At 43.2% G+C, this 23,405-nt stretch overlaps 1 long non-coding RNA gene across 1 annotated transcript; it reads right to left on the bottom strand.

Annotated features, from left to right (window-relative positions):
* Nucleotides 1-400: 400 nt before the first annotated feature.
* Nucleotides 401-23,184, bottom strand: LOC123573924 (uncharacterized). The gene is made up of 3 exons (XR_006698649.2): nucleotides 22,635-23,184; nucleotides 9,777-9,843; nucleotides 401-714 (listed from the first exon to the last, which is right to left on the bottom strand). It is a non-coding gene; the product is annotated as an uncharacterized lncRNA (long non-coding RNA).
* Nucleotides 23,185-23,405: the final 221 nt, after the last annotated feature.

Below are 23,405 nucleotides of genomic sequence, written 5' to 3'. Positions count from 1 at the left end.
CCTTGACCTCAGGTGATCCACCTACCTTGGCCTCCCAAAGTGCTGGGATTACAGGCATGAGCCTCCATGCCTGGCCGAGTTATTCTTCATTAAAGTTATTGTAAAAGCCTTGTCCACATCTCCTTGGATTTGCTACTGGGCATGAGGGTCTTTCCCCTCAGCAGTTTCTTTATCACCTAGACCTGCCGGCCTAGAAGGGCAGCCATGTGCAATGACAAATAGTCATTCCTTTTCTTTTGAGGGTAAGACAAAACAGAACAGGTAAAAGTGGTGTGCTCACCCTGGGGGAATGAGGCAAACCAGGCAAAAGGCCCAGAGACTGTTGCCAGGATACCGGGTTGCTGGGTCGCAGAGGTCACAGAGCCATGGGAAGGGTTTCACAAATGACTAATTAGTTTTGTTTTATTTGTCCTTATAGAAGGATTGCCTCGCCAAACTCACTACATTTCAAATAATTTTTCTTTCCCATTTCTACACCACATTTTATATTAATTTCTCACATTATCTCCTTCGATGGGCAGAGGGGCCGAGGGATGCAAGTCCAGACCGTTCCCTCTATTCAGTGCAGCTCCGCAGGGTCATCCAAGCTCCAGAACTCCCCACGGGAGCAGCCGAGGCCTCTGCTGCCACAGCATCATTCGTCTCCCTTTTTCAGTGTGCTTTCGCCCACACCTTTAGAGGTGTTGTTTCTGGTAGCACTTCCCAATACAATTCCTGAGCAGTAGTTAAAGTGACAAAAACAGATTTCATTCAGGAACTATCGTAACAGGGAGAAGGAGTCCTCAGTATAGAACAGGGCTCAGTTTTGAACACAACAAGGACAAGTGTGGATTTATAGGCCAGGACCAGGGTCCGGGTTCAGTGGGTGAAAAATCACTAAGATGAAAACTCAGGGGTAAGGGAATCTGGCTATACCGACTCAACAAGATTCTTGCTGAAGGCTGACAAGGGTGATCAGATACTACCTAGGAGATGGCGGGGGATGAGAAATTTGATTTGATATCGAGGGTGATCAGATAAAGAGAGTAGTAGATTCTCTCTGAACTGAATTAACAGGATTCTTGCTAAACTGGGTGATGCGACTCTGACAAGAAAGGACACTGAAGCCCAAGGTCAAAGCCTGGTTGACGAAAGGGGTTAGAGAAGCCTTACTAAAGTTTAGTCAAGGAGAGAATATTTGTCACATGTATGTTTCTTGAAACTGACCTATGATGCCAACATAGAAACATTGGTCAACTCTATTTTACTAGGCACGAAAATGTGTGCACATGCGTGCATGCACATACACAATTCTATCTATTATTGTTATTTTATTATTTTAAAAAGATACTTTAAGTCCAATAAAGAAAGAATCACAATCTCTAAATGTAAATGCTTTGATTAAATAAGCATAGTTTAAAAACAAAATCACTGATTAAAGATTTCTTAGATAGGACACAAAAAGCATGAAACATAAAAGAAACATTTGATAAATTGGACTTTATCAAAATTTAAAACTCTACTCATTGAATGTCATTCAAAGACAAGCTACAGATTAAGAGGAAACTATATGACAAAAATATATCTGATAAAGGACTTGTATCTAGAATATATAAAGCACTCTCACAAAACAATAAGAATATAAACAGTCCAATTTGTAAAATGAGCAAAAGATCCCTTCATTAAAGAAGAGACATGGGTGGCAAATAAGGCCATAAAAATATGCTAAACATCATTAATTATTAAGGAAATGCAAATTAAAATCACAATGAAACATTGCCACACACCCATTAAAAGGGCAAAACAAACAAACATTGATAATCCGAGTACTGACACAGACGTGGAGTAACTTGAATGGTCATACATTGCTGATAGGAATACAAAATGGCACAGCAACATTGGAAAAGAGTTTGGCAGTTTTTTTATAAGATTAAACATGCATTTGCCATATGACCCAGCAATCCCACTCCTTACTGTTTACCCAAGAGAAATAAAAACATATGTCCACACAAAGACCTGTACACAAATGTTTATAGCAGCCATTCTTACATTGCTATAAAAAACAAACAAACAAAAAAAACACTTGAGACTGGGTAATTTATAAAGAAAAAAGGTTAAACTGGCTCGTGGTTCTACAGGCTGTACAAGTATAGTGCTGGCATCTGCTTGGCTTCCAGGGAGGCCTCAGGGAGCTTTTATTCATGGCAGAAGACAAAGGGGGAGCCTGCATCTCACATGGCAAGAATGGGAGCAAGATGTGTTGGCTGGTGGGGAGGTGCCACACTTTACAACAACTAGATCTCATGAAAACTCACTCAATGTCTCAAGAACAGCATCAAGCCAGGAGGGATCCACCCCCATGACCCAAACACCCCCCAGCAGGCCCCACCTCCAACATTGGGGATTACATTTCAACATGAGATTTGGGGGGCTGGCTATGGTGGGTGGCTCACGTTTATAATCCTAGCCCTTTAGAAGGCTGAAGAGGGAGGATTGTTCAAGGCCAGGAGTTCAAGACCAGCCTGGGCAACATAGCAAGACTCCTGTCTCTATCAAAAATATATATACAAAAAAATGTAGCTGGGCATCGTGGCACACACCTGTAGTCCTAACTGCTGGCGGGGGGCTGAGGTGGGAGGATTGCCTGAGGCCAGGAGCTGGGGGCTGCAGTGAGCTAGGATTGTGCCACTGTACTCTAGCCCAGACAACAGAGTGAGACCTTATCTCTAAAAACAAAACAAGCAAACAAAAACCACCTCAATGCATTATCATTATTCTTATTCATTTACTAATTTTGTTGATTATGCCACAGACTAGGGAAGACCTCATCACTTACAACTCTGGCCTGTGGCTAGGAAGGGAATGAGGGAGAGCAGGCAGGGGCTGCAGGACTAAAGGAGGGTTTTCCTAAACAGGTGGAGTCTGGAGCATGTGTTTAGGTGAAGGGAATGAGTTAATTTTGAGGGGAGAGACCAAAGTTACTGGAAAGAGAGGAGAGTTGACTGACAGATAAGAACGCTAATCAGAATTCTTGGTGGCAAACAACAGAAACCCAATTCAAACAACCTTAAGCCAAAAGAGAAATTTTTGGCTCACGTAACTGAAAACTCCAAGGCTTTAAAAACAATGTTGTCAGTGCTCTAGCTCTGTATTTCTTGGCATTAGCCTCTCCTTGGCTTTGTTCTCAGGCAGACTCACCCTGTATAAGATGGTCAGGCTTATATTAGGCAGATAGGTGCAATCCCAAAGAAAATAATGCAACTGACTCTGCCCACCAGGGCCCATATCCACCCTTGAAACAGACTCTAATTGGCCTTGTTTGGGACATGGGCCAACCCATGCTAGGGAGGCAAAGTCATATTATTGGCAGCCCAAAGCACATGGAAAGGGGAAGCGGGAATTAGAAAAGGAAGGAATGCCCTGAAGGCAGAAAAAAATGACAGTAGGTGTTTGTCACAGACCTACAGATTTGGGAGAGGATGAAATTCAAAGTAGAAATTCAAAGGGAAATTCAAAGGTCAAATTCTAGGGGATTACTTTTATGACAGTTAATTTTTTTCAACTTGACTGAGCTAAGAGTTGGCCAGGTACCTCGTAAAAACGTAATTTCTGGGTGTGTCTGTGAGGGCAGTTCTGGAATAGATCAGCATTTCAATTGGTGGACACAGTGAAGATCCTCTCCCACCAGTGTGCACAGGCACCATCCAATCCTTCGAGGCCCAAATAGAACAAAAAGGTGGAAGAAGGGTGCATTTACTCTCTCTCTTCTTGAGCTGGGACATCCATCTTCTCCTGCTTTTGGACATCAGTGCTCCTGGTTCTCAGGTCTTTGAAATCTAGCACTTACAGCAGTGGCCCCCCAGGTTCTCCAGCCTTTAGCCTTGGACTGGGAGATGTACCATTGGCTCTCCTGGTTCCCAGGCCTTCAGACTCAGAATGAATTAGACCTGCTTCTCCAGCTTGCAAACAGCAGATTGTGGAACTTCTCGTCCTCCAGAATTGTGTAAGCTAATTCTCATAACATATATATGTATATATATATAATTTTTGGGATATATATACACACACACACACACACATATATATATATCCTATTGGTTCTGTTTCTTTGGCAAATTCTAACATACCTTCTCATGATCTCATTCGAACAGAGATGGGAATGAGATAATGTAACTGTAGTAAGTTTGCTGCCCGCTGTGCACAGCAAGTCAGTACACTGAGACGCTGAGTTGCAGCACAGAAAGAGGTTTAATCATAAGGCCACTGAACAAGGAGAGAGGAGGAAACCTCAAATCCATCTCCTCAAGAAGTTTAGGGCTAGAGTTTTTAAGAGTTTTGGAGTGGGCTGAAGTGTCATCATTAACTGGTCCAAGAGTGCAGGATGAAGCCTTGGGATAGGGAGCTAAAGAAACTATTCTCATGCTGAACTGATTCCTCCGTGAGAGCCCCTAAACTGGTTGTTAGCTGTTCTCCTGGAATTTAGGATCTGCTTAAACAACTCTTTTTTTTTTTTTTTTTTTTTTGAGACAGAGTCTCGCTCTGCCGCCCAGGCTGGAGTGCAGTGGCGTGATCTTGGCTCACTGCAAGCTCCGCCTCCCGGGTTCATGCCATTCTCCTGCCTCAGCCTCCCGAGTAGCTGGGACTACAGGCGCCCGCCACCTCGCCCAGCTAGTTTTTTTGTATTTTTTAGTAGAGACGGGGTTTCACCGTGTCAGCCAGGATGGTCTCGATCTCCTGACCTCGTGATCCGCCCGTCTCGGCCTCCCAAAGTGCTGGGATTACAGGCTTGAGCCACCGCGCCCGGCCGTGCTTAAACAACTCTTAAATGAAAGCCTTATGATTCTAATGTCAGAAATTCTATCTATTGGCATAATAGGGATACAAATGGTTAGTATCTAGTGTTACGTGACTTTCAGTTACAAGTAAGTGAGTCAACGTGCAGCCTGATTAATGCTTAATTATAACTATATTTCTGTCCAGAATTCTTGTTAATGCTGGAAGGATGGCTTCAGTAAGGATGGATGAAATGTAGAAAGGTGGGTGGTTTTACTGGGGAGAGGTGAAAGTGGTCAGGAAAACGAGGTCATGCAGGGCTGGCAGTCCTCACTGTCTCTATCAAGTAAGAGGGAAGGTCATTTTCTGAGAGTGAATGGAGGAAAGTAGAAGTAGGGGACTTGGAAGAGTGGTGAAAGGCTTAGAAAGGGGAGTGTTGGGGAAGGGACATATAGGGGAGAAATAAAAGGATTGCTAGAGGGCACTGAGATTGAGGTTGTTATTTGTCTAAGTAGGAACACATAAGGAGGCGTGAACGTTGGATTTAGGTTCCATGTATACTATTAGTGCTGTGGTCTTTGACATGTTACGGTACTGGGGTTGGTGATGAAACATTCTACCCACTGCTCAAGGCAAAGGTAAATATATTCTCCACCAGATTGTACCCCTGTCTCACACTCTTCCAAGCTTCATGGTATTTGGGGCCACTCTTATAGCCCTTATCATGTTTACATAGTACTAAAGTATCCTGCCAGCCACACCGACCAGGTTCCTGAATTTGGAGACTGATTTTGAATGGTGAGTCCAAGTACTGATGACTGGAGGTTCTTGAGTTTTATAAAGCAAGTAGTGAAAGTTGGGGTGGAGATGGATTTATTCTAAAATGTATCTGAATCTATTTAGTTCTTGGATTTAGGTAGCAAAAATTTTAAGACTGAATTAGATTAATGAGGATAATATGTGTGTGTGTGTGTATGTATTAACTTGCCTGCAGTATTGTGCTCTCTTGAAGGTAGACCTCTCATCTGACTAATCAACATGTTTCCACAGGTCCCAATGTGGTGCTTTCCATGTGGTGGGTGCTAAATATTTATTGAATGAATAAATAAAAACTTCCAGGCTGGGCACAGTGGCTCACATCTGTAATCTCAGCACTTTGGGAAGCTGAGGCAGGAGGATTGCTTGAGCCCTCAAGAACAGCCTGGGCAACACAGTGACTCCTACTAAAAAAAAAATAATAATAATAACAAAAAGCTAGTTGGGGTGGTGGACACCTGTAATCCCAGATACTTGGGAGACTGAGGCAGGAAGATCATTTGAGCCTAGGAATTTGAGCTTGAAGTGGACTATGATCATGCCATTGCACTCCAACCTGGGTGATAGACTGGGGAAGGGAAGGGAAAGGAAGGGAAGGGGAAGGGGAAGGGGAAGAGAGAGAAAGAAAAGAAAAGGAAAGGAAAGAAAAAGCTCCCAGGTTTCCTTTTCCCACTTTTCCTTGTTCCTACTAAACTTTACTCTCCCATTAAGATAATTTAAGATGAAACCAAAAGAATAATTTTAAAGAACTGCTCTTGTAACTGGGACTGCTTCCAAGTGCAATTATAATCACGTGCTTTTCATTTTCCTTTCCCGCCCCTCCTATCAGAGAAAACCTGAATCAATTTCAAGAGATGAATTCCACTGCTTGTGTAAAATGTTCTGGCTTGTAGTCAAATGCACATTGCAGGAGTATATAAAAATGACTTTGTTTTCCACACAAGTGAATTCATTTAGGCAGTACCCAGTTTCTATTTCTTATTACCTTTTGGGAGGGCAGAGCATTAGGAAATTTAAAAGGTAGCATTTTTGTACGAAAACTGCTGAATAAGGGATACCTGAGTGGTAAACAACTGGCTGAACCACCTTTGTGCTTCTGAGATAAGGAAGCACATTGTTTATTGTACCTTAAACCTGTTTCCAGTACAAGGATTATACTTGCTTTGCTTCAGAAGGAACAATAATAGCATGCAATCTTGAACTTGCACATACAGTCCTGCTCCTTGTTCTTCATTTGTAACTGTATCCTTAGACAAGGCTGAATCTCCTTGGCTCTAACAAAAAGATTAAAAGGTTCTGATAATGTCTGAAACATCTTAGTTTCTGCATGTTTATGTGTCAATTAGGCATTAACACAGAGCTGTGTTTAACAAATGTTCATTGAAGGAGTGGAGGAGTAAAGAAACAGACTCCACTGGTAGAGAACAATGAAAACACTTTTCCAGAAGGAGGCAAAGACTCTAGACTCTATCTTGCCCAAGCCGGAGTGCATTGGTGCAATCATGGCTCCCTGGAGTCTTGAACTCCTGGGCTCAAGCAATCCTCTCTCATCGCTAAGACTACAGGCACACACCACTAATTTTTAAATATTTTTTGTAGAGATGCGGGTCTCACTATGTTGCCCAGGCTAGTCTCAAACTACTGGGCACAGTGACCCTCCCACCTTTGCCTCCCAAAGTGCTGGGATTACAAGCATGAGCCACTGTGCTCAGCCTAGACTCTTCTTTTTTTTTTTTTTTTTTTTTTTTTTTTGAGATGGAGTTTTGGTCTTGTTGCACAGGCTGGAATGCAATAGTGCAATCTCGGCTCACTGCAAACTCCGCCTCATGGGTTCAAACGATTCTCCTGCCTCAGCCTCCCAAGTAGCTGAGACTACAGGCATGTGCCACCATGTCCAGCTAATTTTGTATCTTCAGTAGAGACGGGGTTTCACCATGTTGGTCAGGCTGGTCTCGAACTCTTGACCTCAGGTGATCCACCTGCCTCAGCCTTCCAGAGTGCTGGGATTACAGGCGTGAGCCCCCATGCCTGGATAAGACTCTGTTTTTTGTAAGTACCCTAGAAATGTGTTCGTAGACTCAAGAATTTGGAGGAAGAGAAGTACACACCTCTGAAAATAGACTTAGGATGAAGGTTAATCACCTCCAAAGTGGGTGCATCCATATTTCAATTCAAAACAGCCATAAATATTATTTGTCTAAGTAGGAACACACAAGGAGGCACAAATATTGGATTTAATTTCCATTTGTACTATTAGCGCTGTGGTCTTTGACATGTCATGCAATTCTTCTGAGCCTGTTTCCCCATATAAATGACATATAAGCATGTGTAGGATTGAGCCTGGCATATTTATTTACTCAACAAATATTCATGTGCCAGGCATATGAGATAAAAAAGCAAAAAAAAGACAAGATCCCAGCCTTTGAAGAGTTTGTAATATAGTGGGAAAGATATACAAATACATGAGTACCGAGATAATTATGGATGGTGTATTAGGGCAGTAAAAGGAAGAATGCCTGCATTGGACTGGGGAACCCAGGAAATCTTCCTTGGGGACGCAGTGCTGCTCACACCGAGATTTGAAGAAGTAGGAATTAGACAAAAATGGGAAGGTCATTTCAGACTGAATGGGCAGCTGTGCAGAGGCAGAGTGGCGTGCATCAGCTGACTGTTTAGGGAACTGTTGCCCATAGTTCAGCACCACTGGACTGGATCAAAGGTTGTGTGGCGGGGAGAGGTAGCATATGGAGCAGGAGAGGCAGGCAGAGGCCAGATCTTGACGAGCCTCGGGTGCTATGCTTAAACAGAGTGAACTTCACCACCAAAGGTACGGGGAAACCCCTTTACCACCAAAGGTATGGAGAAACCCAAGAGTTTGAAGGAGGGGTAGGTGAAAATTAGGTTTCTCTTCACCAAGAGCACTCTGGACACAAGGCAGGGAAAGGACTGTAGTGGGGACAACCTGCAGGTAGGAGATCCAGTTTAAGGCCCCCATAGTAATCCAGACCCGTAAAAAAATGAGTCTCAGTTAAAGTCATGGGGATGAGGAGGAGGAGGTTTGCAGGGGTGGCACTCTCAGGGCAGGGGGAGAGGACAGGCAGTGAAGGCAGTGAAAGAGTCTAAGATGATTCTCATCCAAGTAGATGAATGACATTACCATTCACTGAGGTGGTGATTACAGGAGGTGGAGCAAGTCTGGGATGGGAGTAGGTGGGGAAGCACAGTGCTTTCCCTTTCAGGCTGGTTTGCTTTCGCTGTCTGTGAGTCATCAGTGTAGAGGTGTCCAGGAGACAATTGACTATATATATGGGTGTGCACTAGAAGCATAGATTGGAAATAGTAACCAAGGCTGCTAGTTGTCCCCTAATATTAGTTAATTCTTATTTCGTGGTAATAGGATTCCTTCCCTCCCTTCCCTTTTTTGTGGGGGGCAGGGTGCATGGCCATCTGAAATAAAAACTACATTTCCCCGCTTCACCTGCAACTGAGTATGGTCCTATGACTAAGACATGTATGATTAAGGCTGAGTCTGGTCACATGACTAAGACAATGCGAAGTTCTGAAAACCTTACTTAAGATTCAGCCCACGTGTACCCTGCGCCCCTTCATCTGCCTCTGTCCCTTCTGCCATTTTCCTTCCTGGAAGATAAATGCTGCCATCTTGGACAACACAGATGAGACCACTTAAAGAAGACAAGAGAGAAGGGTCCTGGGCAGGGCCATCACACTGCTCTACTCCGGAAGGAACCACGCAGGCTGTCTATGGGAATCACGCTTCCGAGAGCTGCTCAGCACTCAGCCTCTGAGGCTGTAAAGGGAGGCCCAGAGAGACCATCTCAGACCTCACAGAGCTTCTGGACTGTTTACTCAGACATTGTGTGAGAAAGAAAAAGACATTCTAAAACTTAGCTTTTGCGTAAGCTCTTAAGCTCCCAGCATTTTAGTTTCCTTTTCCTCTTGCAGCCACATGTAATCCTAAATCACACAGGGAGTCACCAACCTATGGGAGGAAGTTGAAACCACAGTAAAGGATCAGATCAGCCAAGGACCTTGTAGAGTGAGAGGGCAAAGGATGATGACAGAGGCTAGGGGCAGGCACTTGAAGTGTCCCTCACACTCTTCCCTTCGGCCATTGGGAAATATTCCTTTAGCATTTGCTCTTTTCCTTCGCACCCTGCCTCTGGAATGAGAATGTCTTCTCTACTCACCCAGCTGTTAAACCATCACCATTACGTCACAGGCTTCTTCGGTCTAACCTTATAGAATCACGGTTGGCTGTGGGGTGAGAAAAGCAACAGCAATGAGTTCTACGGCTTTCTTGAGATATCATTTACAGACCAAATAATTCACTCATTCAAGTGCATGATTCAATGTTTTTGACTATTTTCATGGAGTTATTCAGCCATCACCACAATCTAATTTTAGCACATTTTTGCCTCCAAAAAGAAATGACATTCAATTATTCACTAGCAGCCACTCCCCATTCCACAGTAATGATTTTTAACTATGCCATTGTTGGTTCCTTCTAAATCAGAACTAAACCAACTAGTGAAATCAATTGCCTTAGGTGTAGAAAAGCAGAGAATAATAAAGCTGAGGAGACGGAGGTTCCAAGAGGTTAAGTTACCTGCCCAAGGGGACCCAGAGAGTGGCAGAACCAGGTGCCCTGGATTTTCCTCCAACGCCCTTTCACTTTCTGAATGGGAATTCCATAAGTACTTTTTGAATGAAAGTTACAGGGTACCATGGTAGAATAATTATCTTTTTTTCTTTTTAACTTTTCATTTAGAAATCATTTCAAACTTACAAAAATGTTCCAAGAATGCTACAACAAACTCCCATATGCCCTTTACCTCGATTCCTTAATTGTTAACATTTTACCACATTTGTCTTTTAATCTTTCTGCGTATTTTTATACATTACTATGCTGAACAATTTGAGAGGCAGGTGCAGACATAATGTCTCATTATCTAATACCTTAGTGTGCATTTCCTAAAAGCAGGACATTCTCCTGCATAACTAAGTAAAAACATCAATACAATGTTACCACTTATTCACAAATAAACTTCCAATTTTACCATCTGTCCTGATAATATCCTTTATGGGTCCAGAATGCAGTTAAGGATTGGTTGTTGGAAGCAATTAATTTGGAACAGTTTCTCAGCCTTTCCTTGTCCTGCATGCCTTTGACATTTTCAAAGGGTCTGTAGTTGTCTGTAGAGTACTCCTCAGTTCAGGTTTGTCTGATACTGCCTCATGATTAGCTTTAGGTCATGCATTTTTGGCAGGAACACCACAGAGTAATGCTTTGTTCTCAGTCTATCATATCAAGGGTACATGATGTCCATTTGTCTCATTACTGGTGATGTTAAATTAAAAAGGAGTAATAAGAGTTAACAAGTATTTTGTTAGAAGATACTGTGAGATGATGTAAAGATCCCGTTTCTCATCAAACTGTCATCCACTACTTTTTGCATCCATTGATGATTCTTGTCCAAATTAATTTCCATTCTGATGGTTGCCAAATGGTGATATTCTAATTCCATGTCTCTTTCTTTCTTCTCTCTCTCTCTCTCTCTCTCTCTCTCTCTCTCTCTCTCTCTGCTTTCTTGTTTTTGAGACAGGATCTCATTCTGTTGCTCAGGCTGGAGTGCAGTGGCACAATCACGGCTCACTGAAACCTGAACATCCTGGGTTCAAGCAATCCTCCCACCTCAGTCTCCTGAATAGCTAGGACTACAGGCACATACTACCATGCCTGGCTAATTTTTGTAATTTTTTGGTAGAGATGGGGTTTCACCATGTTGGTCAGGTTGGTCTCGAACTCCTGACCTTAGTTGATCCACCAGCCTCAGCCTCCTAAAGTGCTAGGATTATAGGGATGAGCCACCGCACCTGTCTTTTATTCTTGATATTCCCTTTGATTCTTTATTGCCCTCACTTTGGCCCGTGGAAGTCCCTTCAGGCTGGTCCCTGTGTCCTTTTTCATCCTGAGCATCACCTCACTTTCTGGCCCAAGAAGATGCTCCAGGCTCATCTTGGACATTCCCTGCCCCACGCCTGTATATTAGCTTCCTTTGACTGCCGTTTCAAATTACCGCAGATTTGGAAACAACAGAAACTATTTCCTTAAAAATTTGGAGGCCAGGAGTCTGAAACCAGTATTACTGGGCTGAAATTAGGTATTGGCAGGACCACACTCCCTCCAGAGGCTCTAGGGGAGAATCTATCTCTTGCCCCTTCCAGTTTGGGGTAACTGCTGGCACTCCTTGACTTGTGACTGAATCACTGCCTCCATAGTCACGCTGTCTCCTCTTCTGTCTGTAATCTCCCCCTGTCTTTCTCTTATAAGGACACTTGTGATGGCATTTAGGACCCACTTGCCTAATCCAGGATAATCTCATTTAAAAATCTTTAACTTAATCACATTTGCAAAAATCCTTTTTCCAAATAAGGTAACATTTACAATTCCAGGGGTTAAGATGTAGGTATCTTCGAGTGGGCCAGTTTTAAGCCTACCACATCCTGGAATCAGCCATTTCCTGATGGAGTCCTATTTCCTTTTAATAAAGAATAATATCTAGAAGCCATGATGTGGATGCTATGTATGCTTATTGCTACTTGGGTGCCTTTACTTTCAGGCACTCTGTGGAGATAGAGCTAGGAAATTAGGTATGTAGGTAGATAGATAGATATGTCTACGCATGTATATGTGTATCTCTATATATGTATATATTTATATATACACACACAATACACATAAATCTTTGTCATGTATTTACGTTAAAGATCAGGAGTTCACACTAATACTTTCAGTTCTATTCCAACACCACAGCATTTATTCTAGCCTTCTTTCATTCTATATTTGTAACTCCTCAAATGCAGATCTCTCCAACAGTGAGTGGCCTGGCTCCCATCATTCTCAATATGTTTACTTATTTTCTCAATTCCCCTGTAACCAACCTCCTGATCATACTAGCTAAATCTACTCAGGCCTATTACTGCCAACCACACCAGCTTTAGGAGATGAATCCCATCAGCCCTAGGAAAAAAAGAAACCTTTTAATAAAAAAAAGAGGCACAATATGATTTTATTAGAGAAGTAGAAGTGTCAGTGTTGAAGATAAACCTTTCTTCCGTTAAGCTCAAAGCACCTTCATTTGGGATCGCACATTTGTTATGCTCAGAGACATGTCCTTAAGTCCCAGAAATGAGAGAATGACTTTTATAATCCAACAGCCTCAAGAGCTTCCCTCTTAAAGACTTCCAGATGACAGTGATAGGTTCAGAAGTTCCCCGACGCAGCATACATAAACACATTTCATGCTGCATTTTCTCGTCCTTAAAAAAATGTGCATTGCCAGACACGCTTATTCTCAAATTGCTTATAGACATACGATTTTTTCAGTTGGATGAACACCTTTATGCTTAAAAACCCTAGAAGACCCTGGGGGGAAGCAATTTCAACATCCATACAGAGACAATCACAGAAGATTTTGCCCCTCACTAACTCTCTCTCTCTCTGATGTTGTCAATGGAAGGAAGGGTGGAGTTCAGCAGTACCATTTATATTATCCTAGACAAACACTGGATTTATATTTCTATTGTGTAGCATCATTGTCTAACACCTAACATGGTTTTCCTGTAGGAAAGTCGAGATGGGGTGGTGAAGGCTGGGGTGGCAAGCAGAGGGAAATCAGTGCATTCAATGCATTTGGGTGCCTCTTCTGGACAAAGTGCTCCTTGCTCTCTGGATTTAAGAGCTGCTCTTTGCTCTCTAGTGAGAAAAAAGTTGGGGGTGGGGATCCCTATCTTAGCTGTTGCAATCCCTGGGCTGCTTCAGTGTTAATAACATTCCAAAAATGCAACAGACTTTGTTTTTGCTGCTATCGCGTATGCCAGGCATCTGGGGTGAGAGAAGGAAAATGGAAACCTGAAAGCGTGTGAAACTGTGGAATGATCGTGGTAGCTTTTAGTAGCAGGGACTGGGTCTAATTTTCCTGTGTCGATGACAAAGGTTCAGGAATCAAAGGGAAAAAAATTAAAAAGGAAAAAAAAAATCTGCTCACTACACATCACTATTCTAAAAAGGCATATATCTGGACACAGAGGAAATGACAAGGCAGATTTGCAATAATTAAGCCTTTTTTACAGGGTCCATATTTGTGGTGTGACCATAAAACAAAGAGAATTTCTTTAACACCAAACAACTTACTTAAACATTCAAAGGAATTGAATCCCTTCAAAGTGGCCACCCAGCCAGTCTGTGCACAATTCTAAGGAGAATGTGGTCGTTCAGAACATTTAGGAAACATGTTTTGGAGTGAACTTCAGAGTCATTTAACGAACCACATAAAATTGTAGGATAGTGACTATAGCAACAGTTTTTTTCCCACTAAAACTAGAATGGCTAGCCATTTATTATCCACTTCTATTCTCTTAATTAGACCAAAGACATGAGATTATATATATATATATATATACACCTAAAAGATCTCTAAGGAAAAGACATATCATTAGTGATAGTTCTAATCTTGGTAACTACTAGCTTCCTGAGATGTGCAGACATTTTGCATTCATTTTTTCTTATCTTTTTTCTCCTTTTACCATTGAGGAAACTGAGGCTCAGAAAGAAGTTAAACAACTAGGTCAAAGTGGCAACAGCTAAAACGTGGCAGAATGTGATTTGCATCCAGATCACCTGCTTCCGAAGCTTATATTCCTTTCCGCTGCACTAAATGAGCACCTCCCAATTTTTGGAGCCAAGGTATTAGCCCTAGAAGCATGTGTATTTTAGCCCTAGAAGCATGGCCCCCAAAAGTGGCCATTTCAAAGGCATGATGCTCCTTTGCTTGCAAAAATTCTTGTTTGATTTGTTTAAACTCTATTGTTTCATTGGTCGCATCTCATATTTTATTTCACATAGGAAATGTTTACAACTGAAATAATGGAAAGTTATCCACGAGTGAACATGGCAAATGTTAATATTACCATTTGGAACAATGAGTCTCAGGAACTGGAGGGGGGAGGGGCGCTTGTGCTCACCCACAAGAATCTCAAGGGCAGTGGCTTGAGGCCTGGTTTGAAAACAAAGCAGTGCTTTCTTCTCGTGCTTTTGTGTCCCCTGATATTTAATTTATTTTGAATTTCAGAAAATGAAAGAAGGGCATAAGATGTTTTAAAATTTATTAAAGGGCACAGGTTTTCAAAAGCTTGTAAAATATTATATAAGAATACATCCATTTCAGTGTTATACATATCTTAGCCTTGGTACAAGAAAACACTGACTGGTAAAAGCTAGAGGTACAGAGGTCAAAGAAAACATATTTTTCAATGCCCATTGTTTAATAATTCAATGCAAACCTTCCTTATTAAGCCTCTAAAAAAAATCGTCATTGTTCTGAGTGGAGAACTGGGAAGAGGTTGCAGCCGCCTCTGGGCACTGAAGACACAGCTTGTGAAGTTCTAGGAGCCGAAGACATTCAAACCTGCTCTCTTGTCCTGACTGCAACCCTGGTGGTGAGAGACAAATACTCTTGCACATCTGCTCAATAGACAGTTGTGGATGGTGGGGGATTCTTTCTGAACAGATTTGTAGCTGCTGTGTAAACAGCTGGGTTTAAGAAATAGCTCCAGGCCGGGCGCGGTGGCTCAAGCCTGTAATCCCAGCACTTTGGGAGGCCGAGACGGGCGGATCACGAGGTCAGGAGATCAAGACCATCCTGGCTAACACAGTGAAACCCCGTCTCTACTAAAAAATACAAAAATCTAGCCGGGCGAGGTAGTGGGCGCCTGTAGTCCCAGCTACTCGGGAGGCTGAGGCAGGAGAATGGCGTGAACCCGGGAGGCGGAGCTTGCAGTGAGCTGAGATCCGGCCACTGCACTCCAGCCTGGGCCACAGAGCGAGACTCCGCCAAAAAAAAAAAAAAAAAAGAAATAGCTCCATTTGCACTAGCCTGTTGTTTGATTAAAGAATTTGAATGTGTGGCCCTGCACCTCAAGAAGGCCAGAGGGACTGATTATTGTCTGGGTGAAATGCTACCTTTAAAAAGCACTGTGATCTCTTCTCGGCCTTTTGGCTAAGATCATTTCTGTCCCAGTTTTCCTTCAGATTCTTCTTACTTTTTATTATTTGTGGCTAGATGGTAAGATTCATAGGCTCCAGGGACCATATCTGTTTTACTCACCAGTGTACACTCTGCATATAGCATAGTATTTGCCATATGGTAGGTACTCAGTGGATGAGTGAAGCAAATAATCTTGCTGTATCCTGCTCAGAGCTCTGTGCTGGTCATTGTCCAGAGTTTATTCAAGTTCATTGGGTCGAATTCCAAATGAAGCAGGAGAGTCCATTTTTAATGATGCGTGGACAGGGTGCCACTGCCAGGCCCTTCTTATTACCATTTGGAAAGCAAACCACTGCTACCCCTTTCTGCTGCTGTCAGCGGTATCCTCCCCAGCTTGTTAGAAAGAAATTGGCACTTTGATACACTATCCTTGAAGGCTCCATCAATCCCTGCACTGGAAATGCAAAATCTGGATTCTCTCTGAGGCTAAATGTCTGGGGCTTGGACTCGCTGGGGTGGAGCCCTGGACAGTGGCCAGTGTCATCAGTATAGGCTGCAGAGATAGTTCTCCAGAGGGGGTCTTCAGTCCAAGCCAAGAGGACAGCCACTGGATGGGTCTGAAAGGAAGTCAGCTGCAAAATGGAAATTGATGTGTTACAAGCAATGAAGGAGGAGACAAGGAAAGCCAAAGTTGAAGACAGGCTGAAGCAGGAGGGAGGAGAAGGGAGGCTTGCAGAGAGCCAGGAGTCAGCACAAGACAAGGTCATAGAAGGACAAGGAACCCTTCTGGGCAAATCCCATCCATGCCACCATTTTAACACAGAACAGGTGCTCCAGTCATATTTTCTGGGCTATAAAATGTCCAGTACTACAAGGAGGGCATTTAAAGGAGAAGAAATAAGAAGAACTGATGCCACTGGGAACAGAGTGAGGGTATAGGACAATCGTTCTCGTTAGAACCTTAAAATCACCTGGGTACCTTTTGGAACCCATGGATGCCACAGCCTGCCCCTGGAGATCCCAATCTAATTGGTCTGGAGTGGGGCTCAAACATCAGTGGGTTTACAAGCTCCGCAGGAGATTCTAATATGCAGCCAGGGGTGCGAACCGCTAGCCTAAGAGATCAAGCAAAGGTGGACATTGAGTGGGGAGAACCGCTGGCCTAGGAGATGAAGCAAAGGTGGACATTGAGTGGTGAGAACCCCTGGCCTAGGAGATCAAGCAAAGGTGAACATTGAGTCGTGAGAACCGCTGGCCTAGGAGATCAAGCAAAGGTGGACATTGAGAAGGGAAAAGATGCTTATCTACTAAGCTCCTTGTCCCACAGCTGAGGACACTCACCTGCTGGCCTGGTTCACCCCAGGCACTGGGACTTAGTCCCAGCCTATTCCTAGTTCAGTGACATTTAAGAAAACTGATTTTAGTGGCTCAGGTGACTGGTCCAATTGGAACAGATGCCTCAGTTTTCTCCTTTTGCTAACCAGACTATGTCCTAAATCACTTGGAGCCTAAAAGACTTACATCGTAAGCAGGATGATAGAATTGAATACAACACAGTGGTTTAACTTTAGACTAGTTAAACTAGTCTAACCATAGTTAGACTAGGGTTGTCAGCAGCAAATAAGAATACAAAATGCCCAGTTAAATTTGAATTTCAAATAAACCGTGATAATTTTTAGTATGTCTTATGAAATATTTAGGACATATTTATACTTACAAGTATTCATTTATCTGAAATTCAAATTTAACAGAGCATCTTGTATTTTAACTGGCAATCCGACTTTAGACTCAAATGCTGTGTTTTAATTTAAGAGCATGGCTAGCTTTTTAGAAAAAATGGAAAGGATTGGGTTATCATATATGAGTTGGGTGGCTGTAGATATTGATTATCCAGAGATAGCCACATCCACACCTGTTTTGCCAACATAACTAATAGTGCCCCCCTTCACTCTCAAAAGTGTCTAGTAGTTTGAATGATAAATTATATGGTCATCCTGTTACAGTAGGTAGCTAGTCAAACACAAACAGGACAGAAGAGGGCCCGCACACCCCACCGGGGAAAGTCAGGTGACCATCAGGTAATGGTCGGGCCATTGTTAACTGTCTCTCTAAAATAATAATTGGTTGCAGCCAGCTCCAGGGAAAGGCAGTCTCCCTATAGATAGAAGAAACCTGAAACTAGTGATCAGCTTCCTGATAAGATCCCAGGAGTTGGGCTTGGGAACTCACACATGCGCAGTAAGAGGCAAAGTGGCGGAGTTTAACTGGTATATGATCTTCCGGTGGCATGTCACCAGTAAAGGGAAGAATGTTTCAAGTGAGCATGAGTACAACTCCAGTAAACACACTGTGCATGCCCACCTCCCAAGTGCTAGCAGGTCACCACACATATGGACAAACCACCCTCAAGGAAAGAATTAGGGGAGAAGACCCCAGAAGTATGCCAACATATAAAACTCTAAGTCAAACCTCACTTGTCCTTCAAGTGGCCCATTGGACCTCTTCCAAGTACCTTTTCCTTTCAATCCTACTCTAAAGCTTTTTAATAAACTTTCACTCCTGCTCTAAAACTTGCCTTGGTCTCTCCCTCTGCCTTATGCCCCTCAGTGGAATTCTTTCTTCAGAGGAGGCAAGAATTGAGATTGCTGCCGACCCGTACAGATTCTCCACTGCTAACAGTTCCATGCACGGTGACCCAAACTGTGAATACTTGGCTATACTCAGTAAGACAAGATTATACTTGCTTAGTCCTACATAAGAGATCTCTGGTTTTCTTTCTGGAAGCCTGAGGAAACAGAACGTGAACTCCTCCCCTGCTGTTACTGTTAAACCCATTATAACTTGCTGACTCACTCTTGCCCTTCTCTGGCTAGACCCAGGCCATCGTAGGGCCTGCAGGAGGCTGGGATGGCAAGTCCCCTCTCTGCCATAAGCATGCCCTGCACCCTGCTGGGAGTAGCAAGAGCTATAAACCTTTGCTCTCTCTTGGAGTGGGAGACGCCTTACTTGCCCACCAGAACTGAAAACGAAGGGAAGTAGCAGTAAAGCTGCTTTCGTGTTTATCTATAGCTGGTGTCTTTAATCTGCCTGTAAAGGACCACTTGGCTAGAGGAGAAAAACATGTTCTCAGTTTTATCTTTGCGACTAGGAAATTAGTCTAACCAGATGAACACACTCAACACTAAACTGATTCTGCTGTTTGTTCTATTCTGTCACTCTGTCTGTGTCACTCTAACTATAGTGGCCTGCCCACACATCACACCTTAGGCATTTCAGAAAATATCAGCCCTGGGCCATGGCCCTGATTCAGATATTTGTCCAGGCTTCCTCTCTGTGCACACCCCATCCGCTACTGAATACCATGTGTCCCATGACAGCCAAACTTCATACTCAGCACCTGATGGCAGCCTCAGGTTTGTCTCCTTGCTTTGATCACCAGGCATTCTTCTCTCGGTTATCAAATTTGCTCCTTTTTCCACCTGTGCCTCTGCTTGACTTAGGGCTTTATAGATCCCTAAGTTACAGCATTCGTACAGCTCTAAGAGGCATAAGAGATACACCTTCTGTTATCTTTGCTTTCATGGGACCCCTCAGGACATTATACCTGAGACCCTCAATACCTTTGTTCCCTATCTGTCACTTAATTGGGATAAACATTCTGTCTAGGTAACATCATTCACAGTATAGCCAAATTATTCAAGTGTCCTAGACCTCACCCTTCTGAGAATACCACATATAGTCATAGTTCTTGTTCAGAACAGCAGTCAGTTTCTTTCTCTTCTTTCTGTACCTCTCCCCCAAAAATGCCTGAGTTACTTCCCTTGTCTGCATATTGGCCTACATACAGCTGCCTCCTGAAAAGAAAATAGGAGCTCTGATGAGTACTTGCAAGCCAATCTCCATACCTACTGATTTCTAGACTGACCAGAAAGCCTCGCTGCCGTAGCCAAAGTGGATGGCTGGTCTTCCTGCTGACACCTGCACAGTCTAGGAAGGCCAAAAATGAAAAGAGAACTCTAATTTTTTTTTTTTTTTTTGAGATGGAGTTTCACTCTTCTCGCCCAGGCTGGAGTGCAGTGGTGCAATCTCAGCTCACTGCAACCTCGGCATCCCCGGTTCAAGTGATTCTCCTGCCTCAGCCTCCCGAGCAGCTGGGATCACAGGTGCTCGCCACCATGTCTGGCTAATTTTTGTATTATTAGTAGAGACGGGGTTTTACCACATTGGCCAGGCTGGTCTCAAACTCCTGACCTCTGATGATCTGCCAGCCTCGACCTCCCAAAGTGCTGGGATTACAGGTGTGAGCCACTGTGCCTGGCCAGAACTCTAATTAAAAAAAAAAAAAATTAAAATTTTTATGACCATACCCACTTGCCGGTCTTCAATTTTCCAGACCAACTTGTTGGGCTTTTATCTTCCCACTGAGCTGTAGGGGCACCTACAGCTCCTCACAATCAGGATCAACAATGACACAGAAAATTCTCCCAGACAAGCCTCAGCCAGGCTGAGTACCCAACCTCTCCAGGCAAAGCAACTGCTCTGAGCTGCCAGATAACCCTATGCTGAGAGCTGTCAGCATGTCTGGATCTCCATGGATCTCCTGTTCCCCAAATCCCTGCTGTGTACTCCACCCACCTCCTGCAACACCACCTGTTACCCTGGCTGGATTGTTTTGACAGCAAATGCCAGGTCCCTGATGCCCACTGCATCCTCTGTGGTCATGGAGATTCCCCCTCCTTGGCCACTTCTTGCCATACCTGCAGCTGGGGCTGCCACTAAGTATCTGGTCACTACTGTGGTTTGGGTTTGGTCTTTCCAAGTACCCTTCAGTCAAATGCCTTCTGAACACCCCTTCCAACAGTATGCTGGGGTGAAAAACAACACAGATGGAAAAGAGGAGCATGCTCAGGCAGGAGCAACCACTGAGAGGTGCCGGGGAGAGCAGAGCAAATATACCAGATAACCCTGGTTCCTGATAACCTTTTTGTGCCCTTTTCTATTATCACTAATTCAATGAGCCTGGAACACAGTGACTCAAGCCCCACTATGGGACTGAAAATAGAAAGGCCAATTCAGATTTTCTCTACCCTAAGATGACTTACCATATAAAACCTTTAAAAAATGTAAGCATGGTGTTTTGGATTCAGCAGATATTTAAAACATAATTTAATTTGCCAAAAACTATACAGTTTTAAAAGGAGTTTGATTACTATGTAAGTTACTAACTATAGAAGTAGTATTTTATAAGCTGTTAGGTTAGTACTAACCTAATTTGTTGCAGGGCAAAGTCGCAACAGCTTGTAAACTAAGTAAATACTGCTGAATATTTAATGAGCTGAATGTTCTCTCTGCTAACTTAGCCAGTAAAGGTATAGGTTATACAAAGTCATTTCTAATATATGTCAACTATATAGATCTATAAAATAAAACCATTTCAGTAGTTGCTGGGCCTGAGAAGAGACATATCTTTATTTCTTTGGAACTCAGAGATATAGCTAAAAGTCCAAATGCCAGGTACCTCTAAATGTAACTTCTAGTGTATCTTCTCTTTTTGAGACACCCTAGGACGAACAGCTAAACAGTAGGGTAATGCCCTGTGCACTCTCGACTTTGTATGATCCTGGTTCTATGACCTCGCATTCCTGTAGATTCTAACTACCTCCTGGCTGGCACAGTGCCTCCCACGAACTGCCCCTGCTCTGAAGAGATACACGGTTCTTATATCGAGTGCTTGTGGGCTTCATTTTCTGAACTACTTGATCTCACCTACTTTATCTCTGTACCTCACCCTCATTCTGTTGATCCGTTTCACCTCCACCCTGGAGGCCCTCACATTCTTATTTTGTTTTGCTCCCTCAGTTCACATCTTGGGGAGACCAAAATAGCATTTTGATTCCAATTCTGCCACTTACTAATTCTTGTCAACTTACCCTCTCTAAGCCTCACTTTTTTCCTCTGTAATAATACTAATGTATCTTCTCATATGGTTATTATGAAGGTTAAAGGAGACAAAGCATGGAAGGTGCTTAGCAAAGTGCCTGGCACATAGTAACCACTCAATCAATGTTAGCTATTATTACTATTATTTTGCTTTCCTGAGGTGGCTATAGTTTCAGTCATTCGTCATTCTTTTTTTTTTTTTTTTAGACAGAATCTGGCTCTGTCAGCCAGGCTGGAGTGCAGTGTTGTGATCTCGGCTTACTGCAACCTCTGCCTCCCGGGTTCAAGTGATTCTACTGCCTCAGCCTCCTGAGTAGATGGGATTACAGGCGCACACCACCACGCCCAACTAATTTTTGTATTTTTAGTAAAGAAGGGGTTTCACCATGTTGGTCCGACTGGTCTCAAACTCCTGACCTCGTGATCCACCCACCTCGGCCTCCCAAAGTGCTGGGATTACAGGTGTGAGCCACCGTGCCCGTCCGGGTTTTTCTTTTCTACTGCTTTGTCAGGCTGCAAATTTTCTGAACTTTTATGCTCTGTTTCCCTTTTAAAATGGAATGCTTTTAACAGCACCCAAGTCACCTCTTGAATGCTTTGATGCTTAGAAATTTCTTCTACCAGATACCTGAAATTGTCTCTCTTAAGTTCAAAGTTCCACAAATCTCTAGGGCAGAGGCAAAAAAGCCACCAGTCTATTTGAGAAAACATAACAAGCGTCACCTTTGCTCCAGTTCCCAACAAATTCCTCATCTCCATCTGAGACCACCTCAGCCTGGACCTTATTGTCTATATCACTATCAACATTTTTGTCAGTCATTCACCAAGTCTCTAGGAGGTTCCAAACTTTCCCACATTTTCCCGTCTTCTTCTGAGCCCTCCAAACTGTTCCAACCCTCTGCCTGTTACCCAGTTCCAAAGTTGCTTCTAGTTTTGGGGGTATCTTTTCAGCAATGCCACATTCTACTGGTACCAATTTACTGTATTAGTCTGTTTTCACGCTGCTGATAAAGACATACCTGAGACTGAGAAGAAAAAGGTTTACTTAATTGAACTTACAGTTCCATGTGGCTGGGGAGGCCTCAGAATCGTGGTAGGGTGTGGGGGTGGTGAAAGACACTTCTTACATGGCAGTGGCAAGAGAAAATGAGGAAGAAGCAAAAGTGGAAACTCCTCATACACCCATCAGATCTCGTGGGACTTATTCACTATCACGAGAATAGCATAGGAAAGACCAGCCCCCATGATTCAGTTACCTCCCCCTGGGTCCCTCCCACAACACATGGGAATTCTGGGAGATAACAATTCAAGTTGAGATTTATGTGGGGACACAGTCAAACCACATCAACATGGAAGGAAGCAGTAGAGATAAGTTTTACGTGATCACTTCATGATCACAAATGCCAAATTTTATTAAATCAAGAAGCACAGGCCGGGCACAGTAGCTCACACCTGTAATCCCAGAATTTTGGGAGGCTAAGACAGGCTGATTGCTTGAGCCCAGGAGTTCGAGACCAGCCCAAGCAATATGACAAAACCCAATCTCTAAAAAAAAATATATATAAAAAATTAATTGGGTGTGGTGGCACACACCTGTAGTCCCAGCTACCCTGGAAACTGAGGTGGATCACCTCAGCCCAGGAGTTCAAGGCTGCAGTGAGCTGTGATTGCACCACTGCACTCCAGCCTGGGTGACAAAGTGAAACCCTATCTCAAAAACAAAAACAAGAAAGAAGCACATTTTGAGGGTGTTTATTATAAATGTCAAATTCAGGATGATCTAATGTTGATCTTATCAAGGATAGCACCTATAAAATTCTCCAAATGGGT

Source organism: Macaca fascicularis, chromosome 1, assembly GCF_037993035.2.
Source record: "Macaca fascicularis isolate 582-1 chromosome 1, T2T-MFA8v1.1".
Taxonomy (NCBI): Eukaryota; Metazoa; Chordata; class Mammalia; order Primates; family Cercopithecidae; genus Macaca; species Macaca fascicularis.
The sequence above is the reverse complement of the archived record's forward strand: the minus strand, read 5'-3'. Positions and strand labels throughout refer to the sequence as shown.